Source organism: Pseudophryne corroboree, chromosome 4 (genome assembly GCF_028390025.1).
Source record: "Pseudophryne corroboree isolate aPseCor3 chromosome 4, aPseCor3.hap2, whole genome shotgun sequence".
Taxonomy (NCBI): Eukaryota; Metazoa; Chordata; class Amphibia; order Anura; family Myobatrachidae; genus Pseudophryne; species Pseudophryne corroboree.
This window is the reverse complement of record NC_086447.1, coordinates 842,132,589-842,157,086: the sequence shown is the minus strand read 5'-3', so window position 1 is coordinate 842,157,086 and position 24,498 is coordinate 842,132,589. Positions and strand designations below refer to the sequence as shown.

The following is a 24,498-nucleotide window of genomic DNA, read 5'->3' as shown; positions in this document are numbered from 1 at the left end:
ATTATACAGAGGTTAGCAGCACAGCACTGGAAATTATACAGAGGGAAGCAGCACAGTGCTGGGAATTATACAGAGGTTAGCAGCACAGTGCTGGGAGTTATACAGAGGTAAGCAACACAGCGCTGGGAATTATACAGAGGTAAACAGCACAGCGCTGGAAAATTATACAGAGCTTCGCAGCACAGCTCTGGGAATTATACAGAGGTTAACAGCACAGTGCTGGGAATTATACAGAGGTAAGCAGTACAGCAGTGGGAATTATACATAGATTAGCAGCACGGCGCTGGGAACAAGGGCGTAGCTACCATAGGTGCAGGAAATTATACAAAGGTAAGCAGCACAGTGCTGGGAATTATACAGAAGTTAGCAGCACAGCACTGGAAATTATACAGAGGTAAGCAGCACAGTGCTGAGAATTATACAGAGGTTAGCAGCACAGCGCTGGGAGTTATACAGAGGTAAGCAGCACAGCGCTGTGAATTATACAGAGGTAAACAGCACAGCTCTGGGAATTATACAGAGATTAGCAGCACAGCGCTAGGAATTATACAGAGATTAGCAGCACATCAGTGGGAGTTATACAAAGGTAAGCAGCACAGAGGCAGAGGTAAAAAGCACAATGCTGGGATTTATACAGAGGTCAGCAGCACAGTGCTGGGAATTATAAAGAGGTATGCAGCACAGCGCTGGGAGTTACACAGAGGTTAGCAGCACAGTGCTGTGAATTATACAGAGGTATGCAGCACAGTGCTGGGAATTATACAGAGGTTAGCATCACAGTGCTGGGAATTATACAGAGGATAGCAGCACAGTGCTGGAAATTATACAGAGGTTAGCAGCTCAGTGCTATGAATTATACAGAGGTTAGCATCACAGTGCTGGGAATTATACAGAGGTTAGCAGCATAGCGCTAGGAATTATACAGAGGTTAGCAGCACAGTGCTAGGAATTATACAGAGGTTAGCAGCACAGTGCTATGAATTATATAGAGGTAAGCAGCACAGTGCTGGGAATTATACAGAGGTATGCAGCACAGTGCTGGGAATTATATGACAAATGTTTTTATCATTAGAATGTATCTATATAAAAAAACTATTAATAAAAATAAATTAATAAACATTTTAATATTATTCCTATTGCTGTGCTGCTACCCTTTTTATTGGTTAGAATTCCATAGAGTCCTCTATTAGGATATTAGGAGGGCGTACACCCCTCCACATGCTGTGGGTAATTAAGTATAAATTTGTCTCAGCGCCATTTGAGTATCCAGTTGTTTCCCTTCAGCAGTAGAGGGAATGAGAAAGTTACAATGGAATGCTTAGAGGGGCATGGCCTAACAGTGGCGCACCCAGGGGGGGTTTCCGAGTACCCAGAAACCCCCCCTCCACTAAAAAAAAAAAATATATATATTTTTTTTTTTTTTTTTTAGCTGCATGAGTATTATTAATGACTGTCTAGCGTCCTCTGCAGCCTGCTGTCTTCCTGGTGGCACTTGCAAGTGCAATAAAAGTTTACTTTATTTTAATTATAGTACATATATATCCATATGCCTACATATATACACATGTATATACATACATACATATAAACACACACACACACACACACACACACACACACACACACACACACACACACACACACACACACACATGATATATATATACATGTGTATATATATATGTGTACTGTATGTGTGTGTGTATATATATATATATATATGCATGTTTAATATGCTATGTATATGTGTATATGGGTTCACTACGATCTCCCGGCGGCCGGCCTCCCGGTGACCAGCATACCGGCGCCGGGAGGCCGGCCGCCGGCTTACCAACAGTGTGGCGAGCGCAAATGAGCCCCTTGCAGGCTCGCTGCGCTCGCCACGCTACGCGCACCACACTATTCTATTCTCCCTCCAGGGGGGTCGTGGACCCCCACGAGGGAGAATAAGTGTCGGTATGCCGGCGGTCAGGCTCCCGGCACCGGTATGCTGGTCGCCGGGAGCCCGACCGCCGGCATACTGAAGACCACCCGTGTATATGTATGTGTGTGTGTATGTATATATATATATATATATATATATATATGTGTGTGTAGATATATATATATATATATGTGTGTAGATATATATATATATATATACACACACACACACACACACACACACAGACACACTAGTTTTACAGACCCAGCATATACTGGGACACCTCAGTCCCCACCCCCGTGATTGGCTCCGCCCAGTTCTGGAAACCCCCCCATGCAAATCCTGCGTTTGCCACTGCCTAACACACAGTAAGTGACACCTTAAGCTCTTCCAAATGTGTATTATATGTACGATCCAAAATGTGTCCTATTAAAAATATAGGATGATAACCTATCTCAACAACCTCATAGATGGTGGAAAGAGATCTTTAGGCAAAAAAGAAGCTATGTGTCCTCCCCATACTTACCTTTCTTGGAATATCCAGGAGACTTAGGAATTTTTTTAGCGTACCCACGGACTCCTGGAAGAGCATGTCACCCTCTCTTGTACCGTCCACTTGCTGATGAAATGGGCAGGAGAGGGTCTTGATGAAGCGATTCTCAAGGAATCACACCTTCATGGACCCTATCTCTCTGCACACTGTAGAGCTGGATTATACACAAGGAAACTCAGGCAGCTACCTAGGGACCAGTGGTACATAGGGGACCACTATCCAAAAATTACATTTTATTTTTACTTCTAAAGGTAAATGCCCTGAGTTCCAAGATTACAGGGGTAGGGTATGACTAATCGCTTAGAGAGTTACGCTGGGCCAGCACATCATCAAGGGTTACTTACTAGCAGGCTGCAGGCTCAACAACAGTGCTCAAACTGCTCTGCACTACTACTGTCCCCAGCCTGTCCCTTGCTCCACACTACTACTGCTCCCATTCTGCCCCCTGATCCACACTACTGCTACTCCCACCCTGCCCCCTATCATGCTTCCCGCTTCTTACTACTATTCCCATCCTGCTCCTGCTTCCTACTACTACTCCCACCCTGCCCCCTATCATGCTTCCTGCTTCTCACTACTACTACTTCCATTTTGTCCCAGCGGCAGTTGAGTGTATGGAGCTCATGCTTCATGCGCTGGTTCTGGAGGTCGGCAATAGGCTAACCAGCCCTCCTCCTAGCCTTAATGTACAGTACCCATACTAACCACACCCCCCAAACATCCCCTACCCCCGAGCCTCTGGAACATACCCTATCCTCCAGGCCCCAGAGACATATAGTACTCCTGCCCAGAGACATAGGCTACATGACCTACCATCTTTTCCTGTCCCTGGCACCAAGGGCGTACACCACCCACCCTACTTCCCCAGCACTGGGGATATACACTATCCACTGTAGCACCCGCCATCCCACACACAGGGACATACAACCCCCACCCTACCCCAGCCCCCTAAACACAGTACCCACCCCAACCCAGGGACATAGCCGATCAGCCCTATATTTATCCTTTGAAGGCTAGTGTATTTTTTTTCCAGTGTGGACTAATGAGGTTTTTTTTCTCTTGTTGATGGTCAATGTGCTTGTTTTCTTTTCTGAGGGGAACAAGATGTTTTATTGTTTTCTGTAGAGGCCAATGTGTTCGGGTTTTGTTTCTGGGCCAATTTGTTTTTATTTATTTTTTCCTGGGGGGGGCAATGTCCCCCCCCCCCCCCCCCGTCTGGGGTCAATGTGTGTGTTTTTTTTCCATATAGTAGTGGTTACCCGAGCGTTTCAAATCACGGCACCCTAGAGTATCAGAATTCTTTTCACGGCATCTCTAGGCTAAAAGTTTCTTATTGAAAAATTAAGAAAGAAATATTAAATTAAGTAAACTGTGTTTATATCTCATCATTAGGTTCCATTGTGTGGTGAAGGATAAGATTTGCTTCTGTTTGTCCACATGGTTTATGATTAGCAGCAACCAGCACTGGTTTTGCCTATTACAGTGATCATAAATGATTTGAATTGGCCTTGGACCACCAATCCAAGGCACCCTTGCAAGTGTCCCAAGGCACCCCAGGGTGCCACGGCACACAGTTTGAGAACCACTGCCATATAGGTTGCCAATGTGTTTGCTTGTTTTTTCCTGTGGTGGCAAATGTTTTTCCTTTTGAGACCAATGTGTTGTTTTTCTTGTGGGGGCCAGTGTGTTTTATTTTTTTCTTGTGAAATGTTTTTCTTCTGTGAATGCATTTTTCATCAGCCTAATCAGATGCAGGTGTAACATATTATGGGTGTGTTTATGCTTATAGAGAAGCTGAATTGCTCACATTTGAGGCCATACGCCGATGAATGATCTGAGTGGCATCTAAAGATGCACAAAGCATGATTGCAGCATCTGTAGACACAAAGTAGGCATCTCAGTACTTGTATATTCAGATGCACGGATGCACACCAGGGAAGGGCCTAAAGTCACAGGTGCATTTGCAGCAAAAGATGCGAGGAAGGCCGTAATGGGATCCCGGTGCTCAGTCCTGAACACATCATTGTGTTCTGGACTGTGAATCGTCAACATGCACTTCACAGAGAGGTGCCAATCAGATGAGGGGGGGGGGGGGGGCATGGGGGAGGGGACCGCACATCAGCAGCTTACCTTAATCAAGGAAGCGGGTCCCTCCTTCTCAGACGGCACCATTTTCCCAGTGATATTTGAGAAGTTGGCACACATGCACAGTGTAAGATTCTTTCCCTTGACTGTGCGGAGCCAGCTTCCCAATGATATCACTGGAAAGATGGCGCGGAGGAGGGACTGCTTCCTAGATCAAGGTAAGGATACTTGGGGTGGGGTGTTTGAGACAGGGGGAAGCGCGGACCTTCAGCAAGCCCTGGCCTGGGTAATTAGCACCTGTACCCCCCCACCCCTCTCGCACCAGTGAGAGCACAGATGACCTATAAACAGTGGCCAGGTCACTCACTAAACACAATTATCACTAATTCCCTTGTTGAAAATATTTGTGTTACCGCTCATTTATAAAGAGTCTACATTAAGCTAAGTATATCTTCAGAACTCTTCCTCATCGTAAATAGGTTTTATTAATAGGATAAGTGTGTATCAGGAGTGTGATGTCAGTGTGGCCTGCGTATAGTGACCAGTGTGTATCAGGTGTGTGATGTCAGTGTGGCCTGCGTATAGTGATCAGTGTGTATCAGGTGTGTAAGGTCAGTGTGGATTGTGTATAGTGATTAGTGTGTATCAGGTGTGTAATGTCAGTGTGGCCTGCATATAGCAAACAGTGTGTATCAGGTGTGTGATGTCAGTGTGGCATGCGTATAGCGATTAGTGTGTATCAGGTGTGTGATGTCAGTGTGACCTTTGTATAGCGATCAGTGTGTATTCAGTGTTTATCAGGTGTGTGATGTCAGTGTGGCCTGCGTATAGCGATCAGTGTGTATTAGGTGTGTGATGTCAGTGTGGCCTGTGTATAGTGATCAGTGTGTATCAGGTGTGTGATGTCAGTGTGGCCTGCGTATAGTGATCAGTGTGTATCAGGTGTGTGATGTCAGTGTGGCCTGTGTATAGTGATCAGTGTGTATCAGGTGTGTGATGTCAGTGTGGCCTGCGTATAGTGATCAGTGTGTATCAGGTGTGTGATGTCAGTGTGGCCTGCGTATAGTGATCAGTGTGTATCAGGTGTGTGATGTCAGTGTGGCCTGCGTATAGTGATCAGTGTGTATCAGGTGTGTGATGTCAGTGTGGCCTGTGTATAGTGATCAGTGTGTATTAGGTGTGTGATGTCAGTGTAGCCTGCGTATAGTGATCAGTGTGTATCAGGTGTGTGATGTCAGTGTGGCCTGCGTATAGTGATCAGTGTGTATCAGGTGTGTAATGTCAGTGTGGCCTGCGTATAGTGATCAGCGTGTATCAGGTGTGTGATGTCAGTGTGGCCTGTGTATAGTGATCAGTGTGTATTAGGTGTGTGATGTCAGTGTGGCCTGCGTATAGTGATCAGTGTGTATCAGGTGTGTGATGTCAGTGTGGCCTGCGTATAGTGATCAGCGTGTATCAGGTGTGTGATGTCAGTGTGGCCTGCGTACAGCGATCAGTGTGTATTAAGTGTGTGATGTCAGTGTGGCCTGCGTACAGTGTTGGACTGGGGCATGTAGGGCCAACCGGGGTAATGCAATGGTAGGGGCCCATGTTTAGGGTGTGGCCAGTCTGCTGAGGGGGTGTGGCCTGCCACCTCATTAGTTTGACTAACCATTAGAGAGTGCAAAGTCTGGGCCCCTTTATAAATATGTACAGTAAATTCAGCTGCTGCTGCATGCATGATAATGTACCAGATTAATAACAGATTGATAACAGCAATGCACTGTAGAAAATACACCATAGTCCAGTATAAGGTAACACATGTATAATGTATAATTCAAGTGCACAGTCTAGAACCTGATCCTTAAAGCAGGAGGTGGGCCCCCAGGCAGTGGGACCCACCGGTGGTTTCCCCTGTACCCCTGTGGGCCAGTCCAAGCCTGCCTGCCTATAGCGATCAGTGTGTATCAGGTGTGTGATGTCAGTGTGGCCTGTGTATAGTGATCAGTGTGTATCAGGTGTGTGATGTCAGTGTGGCCTGTGTATAGCGATCAGTGTGCATCAGGTTTGTGATGTCAGTGTGGCCTGTGTATAGTGATCAGTGTGTATCAGGTGTGTGATGTCAGTGTGGCCTGTGCATAGCGATCAGTGTGTATCAGGTGTGTGATGTCAGTGTGGCCTGTGTATAGTGATCAGTGTGTATCAGGTGTGTGATGTCAGTGTGGCCTGTGTATAGTGATCAGTGTGTATCAGGTGTGTGATGTCAGTGTGGCCTGTGTATAGTGATCAGTGTGTATCAGGTGTGTGATGTCAGTGTGGCCTGTGTATAGCGATCAGTGTGCATCAGGTGTGTGATGTCAGTGTGGCCTGTGTATAGTGATCAGTGTGTATCAGGTGTGTGATGTCAGTGTGGCCTGTGTATAGTGATCAGTGTGTATCAGGTGTGTGATGTCAGTGTGGCCTGTGTATAGCGATCAGTGTGCATCAGGTTTGTGATGTCAGTGTGGCCTGTGTATAGTGATCAGTGTGTATCAGGTGTGTGATGTCAGTGTGGCCTGTGCATAGCGATCAGTGTGTATCAGGTGTGTGATGTCAGTGTGGCCTGTGTATAGTGATCAGTGTGTATCAGGTGTGTGATGTCAGTGTGGCCTGTGCATAGCGATCAGTGTGTATCAGGTGTGTGATGTCAGTGTGGCCTGTGTATAGTGATCAGTGTGTATCAGGTGTGTGATGTCAGTCTGGCCTGTGTTTAGTGATCAGTGTATATAGGGTAAATAGTGATATCAATGGGTCGGATAAGTGGAACCCCAAACTTCAGTAGTATCTTGCCTAGGGCCCCATGGAGTCTTATGCCCTTATTTATCAATGAGTGATACATTTCACTGAGTGATAAATTGCACCAGTCAATCAGCTCCTAACTTCTATGTCACAGGCTGTGTTTGACAAATGACAGGAGCGGATTGGCTGGTGCAATTTATCACTCACAGTGAAATTTATCACTCATTGATAAAATAAGGGCATTAATCCGGCTCTGGGATGGATCATGTTCATGCAATTTTAGTCACCGCGCTCATGTGAGACAGAGGGTACGCGAGGTCCTGCTCCTGCATACTCCCAACTTTCTTCCCGGGTGAAATTATGGGCATGGCCTTACAGGTAGGGAACGTGGCTTCACAGAGATGCCATGCCTGCTAGCCACACACAAATTTTCATCACTGTAGGGGCATGCTCATTGCTCCAGGAGCAGCTGGACATGCACCCAGTGAATAAATGCCAGGGACATCTATTCACCGCTGCCCTGCTAAGCAGCAAGTTAGAGTGGGCCAACCAGTCCCCTCGCCCACGTCCACCACCATCGTGGGACACTGCAGCCATGGGTGGGTAGATAGGAAAGTACCCATAAAACAGGACTGCCCTGCCAAAATCAGGGACAGTTCAGAGGTATGGCTTATGAGAGCTCACAGTCTAGAGGCATAGGCATTGATATAACTTATTTATCATTTATGTTCTTCTTGTACCATTGAAGAGATTCTTGAACTTGCTAGCTCACACTTATGGCAGAACAACTTGGGGGAGATGTATAAAGCCTCCTAAAGAGTGGAGAAGTGAGCAAGTGGAGAAGCTGCCCATACCAACCAACCAACCAATCAATCAATCAATCAATCAATCAATCAATCAATCAGCATTTAGCTATCATTTATCAAGTACATGCTATAAAATAATAGGTGGAGGCTGATGGGTTGCTATATGCAACTTCTCCACTCTTTAGTAAGTTTAATACATTTCCACCAAAGTATTTATTTTTCTGCACTATCATAAAATTAAAAACCCATATTCTTATCATGTTAGCAAGAAACAACACAGTGTGGATTCTGAATCATGAATTATTAGGTACAAAAGTTTTGTTGATAGTGAATAAAGAACTAAGGGGCCCATTTATCAACACGTTTTAGCTATTTAAAACTCATTGCATATAATAAATGGTGCGCAAGTTAATCATCTCCCAACTATCACTTTTCAAACACTTGACAACTAGAAGCTGATTGGCTGGGGCTCCATTTATCAGACTCAATGAGTTTTAAATAGCTAAAACTCGTTGATCATGGAGGGCAGGGGCTCTCATCCGGGCCCCCTCCTCTCTAGCCGACAGCAGTGTAGAGTCTGAGCACTAGGGACTCAGGGGTCTATTTACTAAGCCTTCAATGGAGATAAAGTGGACGGAGATAAAGTACCAGCCAATCAGCTCCTAACTGTCATTTTTCAAACATAGCCTGTGACATGGCAGTTAGGAGCTGATTGGCTGGTACTTTATCTCCGCCCACTTTATCACCATCCAGGTGAAATTCAGGCTAGAGTTTAGCCAGCCATGGAACCTGTGTAAATCATAGGTGTCCCAGATTAACGGGATATTATGATCACCAGGGGCATCACAAGGGGGGTGCGGGGGATGCAGCCCGCAACCGGGTGTGACCCGCCGAGGGGTGACACCAAAATGGCGGCTCCTGCTCATTGACAGGAGCCAAGTGCTGCACTGTTCCATTATGTACAGCACTCGGCTCCTGTCACTATGTAGGAGTCGCCTCAGCACTCTGCGGCAGGCAGACTGCACTTCCCGAACCCCCCAAGTGACGGAAAACGGGGTCGGAATGTGAAGCCCCACCCCTCCCGTGTAGCCACACCCACTTCTGGAAGACACACCCTCTTTTTGCCGACGCTGCATCGGGTGTTCTCAAGGTAAGCGACGCCCTTGATGGTCACCCTACCTACACAAATGCACATTTTTAGTCTACGGGATTGCTAATCATCACAAGTGAAGCTGCCCCCAGAAGAGAAGATAGATGCACACTCATTCGCAACTGCATAGACATACGTAGCCTATATGCAATAACGAGGAACATCAACTGCTAGCGTACACCTATGGCTGTGCAGACTGGACACGGCAGTAGCAATACAGGTGCTATGCTTTTGTACGTACAATCAGTCTGCGGTAAAAATCTAAGTACGAACGTGATCTTGGCACGTGCTCAGTACGATCGCAGCACATGCGCAGTCTGCCGATAATCGCTCCATTGCGTGAACATCAGCTGTGCATACAAACCTGAATTAAGCCCTAAGTAATGATGTATGGGAACTTCAGTCTTAAACTTTATCATGTAACCTGAGGTCAGCAAATGATTTCACAGAAGAATTCAAGATTTTCACATGTATTTTATATTCCATAGGCCCAGGTGTTTATTTGTATAATCATACTCAGGATTAGAGATACATGATTAGATATTCAGACATGTTTTTCATAAAAAGTTTTTTTTAGCCTTAACCACTGTCATACAATCTGTTACTCTCCACAACAGCCTGAGGCTTCTCTAGGCCTGTGGTTCTCAACCTAGGGTCCTGTGGTTCTCAACCTAGGGTCCTGTGGTTCTCAACCTAGGGTATTGGTAACTCCAGGGGTAGAAAAATATAAATGAGGAGTGGGGGCACAGTAGCAGATTCTGGCAGCCCTTGATGCAGTGTCGGACTGGGGCATGGAGGGTCCACCAGGGGGATGCAGTGATAGGGGCCCATACTAAGGGGTGTGGCCAGCATACAAAGGGGGTGTGGCCAGCCTCCACAGAGGCTTGAAATACACAACAGTTTAGTGCAGTGTAATGCAACATATCTACCATGCCTAATACAAGTGCACAGTCTGGAACCTGATCCTTAGAGGAAGGAGTGGGCTCTCAGGCAGTGGGACCTACCGGTGGTTTCCCTGGTACCCATGTGGGCCAGTCCGACCCTGCCTTGATGGCAGCAGACATAATGGGGCAGATGTATTAAGCCTGGGGAAGTGATAAAGCAGTGATAAGTGGAAGGTGATAACGCACAAGCCAATCAGCTCCTGTCAATTTACATATTGGAGCTGATTGGCTGGTGCGTTATCACCTTGCTCTTATCACTGCTTTATCACTTCTCCAGGCTTAATACAACCTTGGTACTCCCCAATCAGAAGCTCAGTTACCACACCAACCCACCGTAGCTATTACACTCCTGAGGCAGTTAGCACTTTTTTCTCCCCATTTAAGACCACAGCCCATGGCCAACTTTTCCCTTGTACAGTTTGACACCTTTAATCATTTCACTGTCATCAATTACCTCAGGACCTGACCCAGACTTAGAAGGGCAAAAGCAACCAACTACAATGGTAATCGGGCACATAGGGGTATATTTACTAAAGTTCAGGTTTATAGAAGTGGAGATACTGCCCATAGCAACCAGTTTCTACTTATCATTTATCTAGCACCTTCTGGAAGATAACAGCTAGAATCTGGTTGGTTGCTATGGGCAACATCTCCACTTCTCCACTTCTATAAACCCGCACTTTAGTAAAAAATACACCATAGTTAAAGGATATCTATTCTCATGCATCACAATAACACCCTGATGGCAGGCAGCAAAATACAGTGACTTGATCACTGGTGTATCCTACATATACAAGATTATCTGGATTTAGAGATATACGGATATTTCCGACGCTGCGCCCTGTAATGTAAGAACTTGTGACCATGACAGCCGCCTATGATATTTCATGTTATTATTTCTTTTACCACTTTTTAGGTGGTTCAAAATAAGTTGCAACTATATGTAATCAATAAAGTTAACAAGGTAACACTTTATCCCTGTAATTGTTAGTACATAACATTAGCTTTAAAAGTTAACAAGAAAGCATATGTGGCCTATTATAGTTTTATTGGCATTTTAACAATGTTCTTAATAGTTGTCTTATGTAATACACATTATATACGTACAATATAATTCTATCTATTTTTGTGTTTTGTTATGTTTTCAGTATTGTTTATAGCGCATGATCTGTATTGCTTTTATATATAGCAGCATATAAACCTTTTATGTAATATCAATTATATTCATTACCAATGTTTTACTTTATAAATGATGGATTACAAAGAATTCAGATGGGCTGCCAAAGGGGACTCGGGTAAAGAAAGGGTTGAGAACCCCTGACTTATACTATCAGATATTTTTCAATCTTAAGTAACCAAGTAGCAAAGTGATAAACATTAGTCCGATGAACTTTAAAAGAGAAGAGACACCTAAGCTGTCAATGTAGTAACAATGTGATCTGTTATTATACCCAAACTAAATGATACTTAACTTACAACTGCAAATATATACAAGTACACATATTATTATTATTATTATTATTATTATTATTATTAATAATAATACTGAAATATTATACCACAAAAATAAGTTATAGTTGAAAATTATTGCATATTAAGCAGATTAGTTTTAAATACAATCAATCATACAACTTGTATTTATATCAATATGAACCTATTCAATCAAAAAGTTACAAACAAAATGTACAAAACAGTGATAGTTTACCTGGAATGATATAGTACCTGTTACTAATATGTGGATAGAACCACTGGATGTTGGAATCTCCTTTCTTCTTCTGCACAATACTGTAGAGGATAATTCCCGAGTGTGGAGAACAGTTCTGTAAATAGTGTTTTTTCTTCTTTCTCCTGCTCCCACCTATGTTCAGACACTGGTGCCTTTGGTATGTGGTGGGAGGTCTTTGTTTCCTTTAATCACTACGAACGGTGGACATTGGTTTGTGTAATATTGTGTCAACTAATTAGATTTTTTTCTAAAGCCCCCAAACTATCACATGCTTTTAATTTATATATTTAAAAAAATTCTTTAGGAACTCTCTCCATTATTTTTTGCTTGTGACTCCTAGATCACAGCATTATACTGCAAGATACTAGACATTTATTCCCTACTAAGTGCTGTAGTATGTGGGGATCCATTGTATTTATACCAGTTTCATTAGACAAATACAGTTCCTGAGAATTCCGCTCTATCTCTCAAGCAGAACAAAAATAATATAGGTACAGTTTAGAGCTCTGTAATGATAGTGCCTGAGACTACTATGTGGATCTGCAGATGATGAAGATCCTAATGCCATTCACCCACCCAGTAACCCACTATCTATTTCATTCTCAGTATTGCATGATTTGGCTTCCCCGACAAAGGTATTGAAGGTCTTGTTAAGCCTATTAAAATATTTTAGGAGGTCTCTCCAAGTTCTTTGGCTCTAGAGAGAAACACAGACTGGCCGAGGATTTGGGAGAGATTAGTGGCTTCTAAAAGCAGGTGTTAAAGAGCAGTTCAGGGTATCATCACCCTTATCTTTATTAGTCCAATGATAAGGCTTTGTGGAATGACAAAAAACACTTCACTAATGCATTCTTACTTGCTTGAGAGCTTGTAACTAAGACCCACACCATGAAAACCTTTCATTGTTCTAATCTTTAATTTTTCAAGACAATTTTAGGAGCCCCTCTCTTATCTTTAGGTCATGCCATAGAAGTTCATAGAATTGAACTCTTCCCCCCTTTCCTCATCATCCTAACTTTCCACCAACATCAAGCTGCTATTCTTATCTGGTGGGTGGCTGAGAACAGTGATCCCCACTCCACCACACACTGCTTCTGTTCCTCCTACTTCTCTTTGTAGTAGTTGGGAAGAGTTATATAGATATCTTCTTTCTCTCCTTCTCCCCACACTCTGCTGCTTCCAGAGGTATCTTACAACACTACAAATCCCACATAGACGTCTAGTACCGTTTTCTGGTGTGATAGTGTAGTGTAGGTCAGTGCTTCTCAACTCCAATCTTCAAGATCCCCCAACAAGTCATGTTTCTAGGATCTCTGTCTGTGGTAACAGGTGAAATTAATATAAACTTGCCTGAGCATCATTAAAGAAATCACAAAAACATGACCTGTTGAGGTTCTTGATAATTGGAACGAGTGTCAGCTCCAGAGGTGGCGCTGCAGCGCAGTCCAAATTTCAAATATGGGAGCCACACCAACTGCCACCAACTGTCATCCCAAACTGACTCACTGACAGTTGGTGTGACTCCCCTAATTGAACTTTGCACTGCGCTGCAGCCCCACCTCTGGAGCCACCACTCATTGGAACTGAGAACATCTGTGGATGGATGTGAATAGGTGCCCCTGCACATGCCGGTCTGAGCCGCAGGTGTAAGTGCAGACATAGCTATAGCAGTGCAATTCCTCAATATAAGATGAATAAGTGCTAGACCATCTTTTATGATGGGGCAATAAAGGAATCTTTATTCAAACATATTCATTATCTGTTTTCTATGTACAGAGCTACCACTACCCACCTAAACTCACATCTGATTTGCAGAATATTTTGTGACCAATGTCATCTCAATCCAATGTCAGATTGGGACATAAAGGGCCCACCAGGGGCATGCAGTGGTATAGGCCCAGTAAACAGCGTGTGTTTGCAGATGCTTAAAGAACACAGAGAGCCACTCGAGGGGGTGTGAAGGGCCCACATAACGACAGCTGTACAATTGGCCCAACAATAGTTTGTGTCTCTGTGTGCCAGTGTCATATATATATATATATATATGGGTTCAGTATGGTATGCCGGCGGTCGGGCTCCCGGCGACCAGCATACCGACGCTGGGTGCCCGACCGCCGGCTTACCGACAGTGTGGCGAGCGCAAATGAGCCCCTTGCGGGCTCGCTGCGCTCGCCACGCTACGGGTACGGTGGCGCACTACGCGCGCCATGCTATTTTATTCTCTCTCCAGGGGGGGCGTGGACCCCCACGAGGGAGAGTAAGTGTCGGTATACCGGCCGTCGGGATTCCGGCGCCGTCTGTCGGCATACTGAAGACCACCCATATATATATATATATATATATATATATAGAGTGCATATGGAATCGGAACACTGCACCCTGAAAAAGTGTGGAGACTCATGATGCCTCATTTGCATCTCAGGGGGGGGGTCTAGCATGGAGGATGCTGGACTGCCCCCAGGCTCTCCCTGCACTGTGAATTGATGCAGTGCTTTCCCCTAACCCCCCACCTGCACACCCGGCGGGACACTGCAGCCTAGGACTATGGGACAGTCCCAGTAAACAATGCAGTCCCACCGAAAGGACAATTAGGAGGTACAGTATGCAGTTAATTGATTTTTTCTGCCCGGGTGTAGTATGTTATGCCGGCAGCCGAGATCCCGGCGGCCAGCATACCGGTGCTGGAATCCCGACCGCCGACATGCCGGCAGCTGGGTGAGTACAAATGAGCCCCTTGCAGGCATGGTGGTGCTCTACGCATGCCACGCTATTTATTCTCCTTCCAGGGGGGTCGTGGATCCCCAAGAGGGAGAATAGTTGTCGATATGCAGGGTGTCGGGATTCCGGCGCTGGTATACTGAGCGCCGGGATCCCAACAGCCGGCATACTGAATACCACCACCACTGCCCAAACTTATTTGTGAATGATTCTACTTGTTGCTTTGCTATTAATGTTCCCATTTATTTACTTCACTGCCAACATATTTAAGCGTCCAGATGTCACATATGCCAGACATGCGGGGTGGACTAGCTCTGTGCTGTGCGTCCCCCCGCATGTCTGAGACATGATCGTATATTAGAGATGAGCGCCTGAAATTTTTCGGGTTTTGTGTTTTGGTTTTGGGTTCGGTTCCGCGGCCGTGTTTTGGGTTCGACCGCGTTTTGGCAAAACCTCACCGAATTTTTTTTGTCGGATTCGGGTGTGTTTTGGATTCGGGTGTTTTTTTTCAAAAAACCCTAAAAAACAGCTTAAATCATAGAATTTGGGGGTCATTTTGATCCCAAAGTATTATTAACCTCAAAAACCATAATTTCCACTCATTTTCAGTCTATTCTGAATACCTCACACCTCACAATATTATTTTTAGTCCTAAAATTTGCACCTAGGTCGCTGGATGACTAAGCTAAGCGACCCTAGTGGCCGACACAAACACCGTGCCCATCTAGGAGTGGCACTGCAGTGTCACGCAGGATGGCCCTTCCAAAAAACCCTCCCCAAACAGCACATGACGCAAAGAAAAAAAGAGGCGCAATGAGGTAGCTGTGTGAGTAAGATAAGCGACCCTAGTGGCCGACACAAACACCGGGCCCATCTAGGAGTGGCACTGCAGTGGCACGCAGGATGTCCCTTCCAAAAAACCCTCCCCAAACAGCACATGACGCAAAGAAAAAAAGAGGCGCAATGAGGTAGCTGTGTGAGTAAGATAAGCGACCCTAGTGGCCGACACAAACACCGGGCCCATCTAGGAGTGGCACTGCAGTGTCACGCAGGATGTCCCTTCCAAAAAACCCTCCCCAAACAGCACATGACGCAAAGAAAAAAAGAGGCGCAATGAGGTAGCTGACTGTGTGAGTAAGAAAAGCGACCCTAGTGGCCGACACAAACACCGGGCCCATCTAGGAGTGGCACTGCAGTGTCACGCAGGATGTCCCTTCCAAAAAACCCTCCCCAAACAGCACATGACGCAAAGAAAAAAAGAGGCGCAATGAGGTAGCTGACTGTGTGAGTAAGATTAGCGACCCTAGTGGCCGACACAAACACCGGGCCCATCTAGGAGTGGCACTGCAGTGTCACGCAGGATGTCCCTTCCAAAAAACCCTCCCCAAACAGCACATGACGCAAAGAAAAAGAAAAGAAAAAAGAGGTGCAAGATGGAATTGTCCTTGGGCCCTCCCACCCACCCTTATGTTGTATAAACAGGACATGCACACTTTAACCAACCCATCATTTCAGTGACAGGGTCTGCCACACGACTGTGACTGATATGACGGGTTGGTTTGGACCCCCCCCCCCAAAAAAGAAGCAATTAATCTCTCCTTGCACAAACTGGCTCTACAGAGGCAAGATGTCCACCTCATCATCATCCTCCGATATATCACCGTGTACATCCCCCTCCTCACAGATTATCAATTCGTCCCCACTGGAATCCACCATCTCAGCACCCTGTGTACTTTGTGGAGGCAATTGCTGCTGGTGAATGTCTCCACGGAGGAATTGATTATAATTCATTTTAATGAACATCATCTTCTCCACATTTTCTGGATGTAACCTCGTACGCCGATTGCTGACAAGGTGAGCGGCGGCACTAAACACTCTTTCGGAGTACACACTTGTGGGAGGGCAACTTAGGTAGAATAAAGCCAGTTTGTGCAAGGGCCTCCAAATTTCCTCTTTTTCCTGCCAGTATAAGTACGGACTGTGTGACGTGCCTACTTGGATGCGGTCACTCATATAATCCTCCACCATTCTTTCAATGGTGAGAGAATCATATGCAGTGACAGTAGACGACATGTCCGTAATCGTTGTCAGGTCCTTCAGTCCGGACCAGATGTCAGCATCAGCAGTCGCTCCAGACTGCCCTGCATCACCGCCAGCGGGTGGGCTCGGAATTCTGAGCCTTTTCCTCGCACCCCCAGTTGCGGGAGAATGTGAAGGAGGAGATGTTGTTGACAGGTCGCGTTCCGCTTGACTTGACAATTTTCTCACCAGCAGGTCTTTCAACCCCAGCAGACTTGTGTCTGCCGGAAAGAGAGATCCAAGGTAGGCTTTAAATCTAGGATCGAGCACGGTGGCCAAAATGTAGTGCTCTGATTTCAACAGATTGACCACCCGTGAATCCTTGTTAAGCGAATTAAGGGCTCCATCCACAAGTCCCACATGCCTAGCGGAATCGCTCCGTGTTAGCTCCTCCTTCAATGTCTCCAGCTTCTTCTGCAAAAGCCTGATGAGGGGAATGACCTGACTCAGGCTGGCAGTGTCTGAACTGACTTCACGTGTGGCAAGTTCAAAGGGCATCAGAACCTTGCACAACGTTGAAATCATTCTCCACTGCGCTTGAGACAGGTGCATTCCACCTCCTATATCGTGCTCAATTGTATAGGCTTGAATGGCCTTTTGCTGCTCCTCCAACCTCTGAAGCATATAGAGGGTTGAATTCCACCTCGTTACCACTTCTTGCTTCAGATGATGGCAGGGCAGGTTCAGTAGTTTTTGGTGGTGCTCCAGTTTTCTGTACGTGGTGCCTGTACGCCGAAAGTGTCCCGCAATTCTTCTGGCCACCGACAGCATCTCTTGCACGCCCCTGTCGTTTTTTTAAAAATTCTGCACCACCAAATTCAAGGTATGTGCAAAACATGGGACGTGCTGGAATTTGCCCAGATTTAATGCACACACAATATTGCTGGCGTTGTCCGATGCCACAAATCCACAGGAGAGTCCAATTGGGGTAAGCCATTCCGCGATGATCTTCCTCAGTTGCCGTAAGAGGTTTTCAGCTGTGTGCGTATTCTGGAAACCGGTGATACAAAGCGTATCCTGCCTAGGAAAGAGTTGGCGTTTGCGAGATGCTGCTACTGGTGCCGCCGCTGCTGTTCTTGCGGCGGGAGTCCATACATCTACCCAGTGGGCTGTCACAGTCATATAGTCCTGACCCTGCCCTGCTCCACTTGTCCACATGTCCGTGGTTAAGTGGACATTGGGTACAGCTGCATTTTTTAGGACACTGGTGACTCTTTTTCTGAGGTCTGTGTACATTTTCGGTATCGCCTGCCTAGATAAATGGAACCTAGATGGTATTTGGTACCGGGGACACAGTACCTCCAACAAGTCTCTAGTTGGCTCTGCAGTAATGATGGATACCGGAACCACGTTTCTCACCACCCAGGATGTCAAGGCCTCAGTTATCCACTTTGCAGTAGGATGACTGCTGTGATATTTCATCTTCCTCGCAAAGGACTGTTGGACAGTCAATTGCTTGGTGGAAGTAGTACAAGTGGTCTTACGACTTCCCCTCTGGGATGACCATCGACTCCCAGCAGCAACAACAGCAGCGCCAGCAGCAGTAGGCGTTACACGCAAGGATGCATCGGAGGAATCCCAGGCAGGAGAGGAATCATCAGAATTGCCAGTGACATGGCCTGCAGGACTATTGGCATTCCTGGGGAAGGAGGAAATTGACACTGAGGGAGTTGGTGGGGTGGTTTGCGTGAGCTTGGTTACAAGAGGAAGGGATTTACTGGTCAGTGGACTGCTTCCGCTGTCGGCCCAAGTTTTTGAACTTGTCACTGACTTATTATGAATGCGCTGCAGGTGACGTATAAGGGAGGATGTTCCGAGGTGGTTAACGTCCTTACCCCTACTTATTACAGCTTGACAAAGGGAACACACGGCTTGACACCTGTTGTCCGCATTTCTGGTGAAATACTTCCACACCGAAGAGCTGATTTTTTTGGTATTTTCACTAGGCATGTCAACGGCCATATTCCTCCCACGGACAACAGGTGTCTCCCCGGGTGCCTGACTTAAACAAACCACCTCACCATCAGAATCCTCCTGGTCAATTTCCTCCCCAGCGCCAGCAACACCCATATCCTCCTCATCCTGGTGTACTTCAACACTGACATCTTCAATCTGACTATCAGGAACTGGACTGCGGGTGCTCCTTCCATCACTTGCAGGGGGCGTGCAAATGATGGAAGGCGCATGCTCTTCACGTCCAGTGTTGGGAAGGTCAGGCATCGCAACCGACACAATTGGAGTCGGACTCTCCTTGTGGATTTGGGATTTCGAAGAACGCACAGTTCTTTGCGGTGCTACTGCTTTTGCCAGCTTGAGTCTTTTCATTTTTCTAGCGAGAGGCTGAGTGCTTCCATCCTCATGTGAAGCTGAACCACTAGCCATGAACATAGGCCAGGGCCTCAGCCGTTCCTTGCCACTCCGTGTGGTAAATGGCATATTGGCAAGTTTACGCTTCTCCTCCGACAATTTTATTTTAGGTTTTGGAGTCCTTTTTTTACTGATATTTGGTGTTTTGGATTTGACATGCTCTGTACTATGACATTGGGCATCGGCCTTGGCAGACGACGTTGCTGGCATTTCATCGTCTCGGCCATGACTAGTGGCAGCAGCTTCAGCACGAGGTGGAAGTGGATCTTGATCTTTCCCTAATTTTGGAACCTCAACATTTTTGTTCTCCATATTTTAATAGGCACAACTAAAAGGCACCTCAGGTAAACAATGGAGATGGATGGATACTAGTATACAATTATGGATGGACTGCCGAGTGCCGACACAGAGGTAGCTACAGCCGTGGACTACTGTACTGTGTCTGCTGCTAATATAGACTGGTTAATAAAGAGATGTAGTATGTATGTATAAAGAAGAAAGAAAAAAAAACCACGGGTAGGTGGTATACAATTATGGACGGACTGCCGAGTGCCGACACAGAGGTAGCTACAGCCGTGGACTACTGTACTGTGTCTGCTGCTAATATAGACTGGTTGATAAAGAGATGTAGTATGTATATATAAAGAAGAAAGAAAAAAAAACCACGGGTAGGTGGTATACAATTATGGATGGACTGCCGAGTGCCGACACAGAGGTAGCTACAGCCGTGGACTACTGTACTGTGTCTGCTGCTAATATAGACTGGTTGATAAAGAGATGTAGTATGTATGTATAAAGAAGAAAGAAAAAAAAACCACGGGTAGGTGGTATACAATTATGGATGGACTGCCGAGTGCCGACACAGAGGTAGCTACAGCCGTGGACTACTGTACTGTGTCTGCTGCTAATATAGACTGGTTGATAAAGAGATGTAGTATGTATGTATAAAGAAGAAAGAAAAAAAAACCACGGGTAGGTGGTATACAATTATGGACGGACTGCCGAGTGCCGACACAGAGGTAGCTACAGCCGTGGACTACTGTACTGTGTCTGCTGCTAATATAGACTGGTTGATAAAGAGATGTAGTATGTATGTATAAAGAAGAAAGAAAAAAAAACCACGGGTAGGTGGTATACAATTATGGATGGACTGCCGAGTGCCGACACAGAGGTAGCTACAGCCGTGGACTACTGTACTGTGTCTGCTGCTAATATAGACTGGTTGATAAAGAGATGTAGTATGTATGTATAAAGAAAAAAAAAAAAACACGGGTAGGTGGTATACAATTATGGACGGACTGCCGAGTGCCGACACAGAGGTAGCTACAGCCGTGGACTACCGTACTGTACTGTGTCTGCTGCTAATATAGACTGGTTGATAATGAGATGTAGTATGTATGTATAAAGAAGAAAGAAAAAAAAACCACGGGTAGGTGGTATACAATTATGGATGGACTGCCGAGTGCCGACACAGAGGTAGCTACAGCCGTGGACTACTGTACTGTGTCTGCTGCTAATATAGACTGGTTGATAAAGAGATGTAGTATGTATGTATAAAGAAGAAAGAAAAAAAAACCACGGGTAGGTGGTATACAATTATGGACGGACTGCCGAGTGCCGACACAGAGGTAGCTACAGCCGTGGACTACTGTACTGTGTCTGCTGCTAATATAGACTGGTTGATAAAGAGATGTAGTATGTATGTATAAAGAAGAAAGAAAAAAAAAACCACGGGTAGGTGGTATACAATTATGGATGGACTGCCGAGTGCCGACACAGAGGTAGCTACAGCCGTGGACTACTGTACTGTGTCTGCTGCTAATATAGACTGGTTGATAAAGAGATGTAGTATGTATGTATAAAGAAAAAAAAAAAAAAACACGGGTAGGTGGTATACAATTATGGACGGACTGCCGAGTGCCGACACAGAGGTAGCTACAGCCGTGGACTACCGTACTGTACTGTGTCTGCTGCTAATATAGACTGGTTGATAATGAGATGTAGTATGTATGTATAAAGAAGAAAGAAAAAAAAACCACGGGTAGGTGGTATACAATTATGGATGGACTGCCGAGTGCCGACACAGAGGTAGCTACAGCCGTGGACTACTGTACTGTGTCTGCTGCTAATATAGACTGGTTGATAAAGAGATGTAGTATGTATGTATAAAGAAGAAAGAAAAAAAAACCACGGGTAGGTGGTATACAATTATGGATGGACTGCCGAGTGCCGACACAGAGGTAGCTACAGCCGTGGACTACTGTACTGTGTCTGCTGCTAATATAGACTGGTTGATAAAGAGATGTAGTATGTATGTATAAAGAAGAAAGAAAAAAAAACCACGGGTAGGTGGTATACAATTATGGACGGACTGCCGAGTGCCGACACAGAGGTAGCTACAGCCGTGGACTACTGTACTGTGTCTGCTGCTAATATAGACTGGTTGATAAAGAGATGTAGTATGTATGTATAAAGAAGAAAGAAAAAAAAACCACGGGTAGGTGGTATACAATTATGGACGGACTGCCGAGTGCCGACACAGAGGTAGCTACAGCCGTGGACTACTGTACTGTGTCTGCTGCTAATATAGACTGGTTGATAAAGAGATGTAGTATGTATGTATAAAGAAGAAAGAAAAAAAAACCACGGGTAGGTGGTATACAATTATGGATGGACTGCCGAGTGCCGACACAGAGGTAGCTACAGCCGTGGACTACTGTACTGTCTGCTGCTAATATAGACTGGTTGATAAAGAGATGTAGTATGTATGTATAAAGAAAAAAAAAAACCACGGGTAGGTGGTATACAATTATGGACGGACTGCCGAGTGCCGACACAGAGGTAGCTACAGCCGTGGACTACCGTACTGTACTGTGTCTGCTGCTAATATAGACTGGTTGATAATGAGATGTAGTATGTATGTATAAAGAAGAAAGAAAAAAAAACCACGGGTAGGTGGTATACAATTATGGATGGACTGCCGAGTGCCGACACAGAGGTAGCTACAGCCGTGGACTACTGTACTGTGTCTGCTGCTAATATAGACTGGTTGATAAAGAGATGTAGTATGTATGTATAAAGAAGAAAGAAAAAAAAACCACGGGTAGGTGGTATACAATTATGGATGGACTGCCGAGTGCCGACACAGAGGTAGCTACAGCCGTGGACTACTGTACTGTGTCTGCTGCTAATATAGACTGGTTGATAAAGAGATGTAGTATGTATGTATAAAGAAGAAAGAAAAAAAAACCACGGGTAGGTGGTATACAATTATGGATGGACTGCCGAGTGCCGACACAGAGGTAGCTACAGCCGTGGACTACTGTACTGTGTCTGCTGCTAATATAGACTGGTTGATAAAGAGATGTAGTATGTATGTATAAAGAAAAAAAAAAACCACGGGTAGGTGGTATACAATTATGGACGGACTGCCGAGTGCCGACACAGAGGTAGCTACAGCCGTGGACTACCGTACTGTACTGTGTCTGCTGCTAATATAGACTGGTTGATAATGAGATGTAGTATGTATGTATAAAGAAGAAAGAAAAAAAAACCACGGGTAGGTGGTATACAATTATGGATGGACTGCCGAGTGCCGACACAGAGGTAGCTACAGCCGTGGACTACTGTACTGTGTCTGCTGCTAATATAGACTGGTTGATAAAGAGATGTAGTATGTATGTATAAAGAAGAAAGAAAAAAAAACCACGGGTAGGTGGTATACAATTATGGACGGACTGCCGAGTGCCGACACAGAGGTAGCTACAGCCGTGGACTACTGTACTGTGTCTGCTGCTAATATAGACTGGTTGATAAAGAGATGTAGTATGTATGTATAAAGAAGAAAGAAAAAAAAACCACAGGTAGGTGGTATACAATTATGGATGGACTGCCGAGTGCCGACACAGAGGTAGCTACAGCCGTGGACTACTGTACTGTGTCTGCTGCTAATATAGACTGGTTGATAAAGAGATGTAGTATGTATGTATAAAGAAAAAAAAAAAACCACGGGTAGGTGGTATACAATTATGGACGGACTGCCGAGTGCCGACACAGAGGTAGCTACAGCCGTGGACTACCGTACTGTACTGTGTCTGCTGCTAATATAGACTGGTTGATAATGAGATGTAGTATGTATGTATAAAGAAGAAAGAAAAAAAAACCACGGGTAGGTGGTATACAATTATGGATGGACTGCCGAGTGCCGACACAGAGGTAGCTACAGCCGTGGACTACTGTACTGTGTCTGCTGCTAATATAGACTGGTTGATAAAGAGATGTAGTATGTATGTATAAAGAAGAAAGAAAAAAAAACCACGGGTAGGTGGTATACAATTATGGACGGACTGCCGAGTGCCGACACAGAGGTAGCTACAGCCGTGGACTACTGTACTGTGTCTGCTGCTAATATAGACTGGTTGATAATGAGATGTAGTATGTATGTATAAAGAAGAAAAAAAAAAAAACCACGGGTAGGTGGTATACAATTATGGATGGACTGCCGAGTGCCGACACAGAGGTAGCTACAGCCGTGAACTACCGTACTGTGTCTGCTGCGACTGGATGATAAATAATGATATAAAAAATATATATATATCACTACTGCAGCCGGACAGGTATATATTATATAATGACGGACCTGCTGGACACTGTCTGTCAGCAGAATGAGTTTTTTATAGAATAAAAAAAAAAACACCACACAAGTCACACGACGAGTGTTTAACTTTTTCAGGCAATCACAATATAGTATACTACTAACTATACTGGTGGTCAGTGTGGTCAGGTCACTGGTCAGTCACACTGGCAGTGGCACTCCTGCAGCAAAAGTGTGCACTGTTTAATTTTAATAATATGTACTCCTGGCTCCTGCTATAACCTATAACTGGCACTGCTCCCCAGTCTCCCCCACAATTATAAGCTGTGTGAGCACAGTCAGATATATACATAGATGATGCAGCACACTGGGCTGAGCAGTGCACACAGATATGGTATGTGACTGAGTCACTGTGTATCGTTTTTTTCAGGCAGAGAACGGATTATATTAAATAAAACTGCACTGTCTGGTGGTCACTGTGGTCAGTCACTACTAAACTCTGCACTCTCTACAGTACTCCTAAGCTCCAGTAAATCAAGTGTCTCTGTTTAAAATCAATCTCACTCTCTCTCTTCTAATCTAAATGGAGAGGACGCCAGCCACGTCCTCTCCCTATGAATCTCAATGCACGTGTGAAAATGGCGGCGACGCGCGGCTCCTTATATAGAATCCGAGTCTCGCGATAGAATCCGAGCCTCGCGAGAATCCGACAGCGTCATGATGACGTTCGGGCGCGCTCGGGTTAACCGAGCAAGGCGGGAAGATCCGAGTCGCTCGGACCCGTGAAAAAAAACA

The 24,498-nt window shown here is 45.3% G+C and overlaps 1 protein-coding gene across 1 annotated transcript in view; it reads right to left on the bottom strand.

The window, feature by feature from the left end:
* The window catches only part of LRRN4 (leucine rich repeat neuronal 4), a 78,683-nt gene extending 66,343 nt beyond the window's left edge, over positions 1-12,340 (bottom strand). The window contains exon 1 of the mRNA XM_063918591.1: positions 11,925-12,340. The gene's annotated coding sequence lies outside the window, so the exon portion shown is untranslated. The remainder of the gene's footprint in view (positions 1-11,924) is intronic.
* Positions 12,341-24,498: the final 12,158 nt, after the last annotated feature.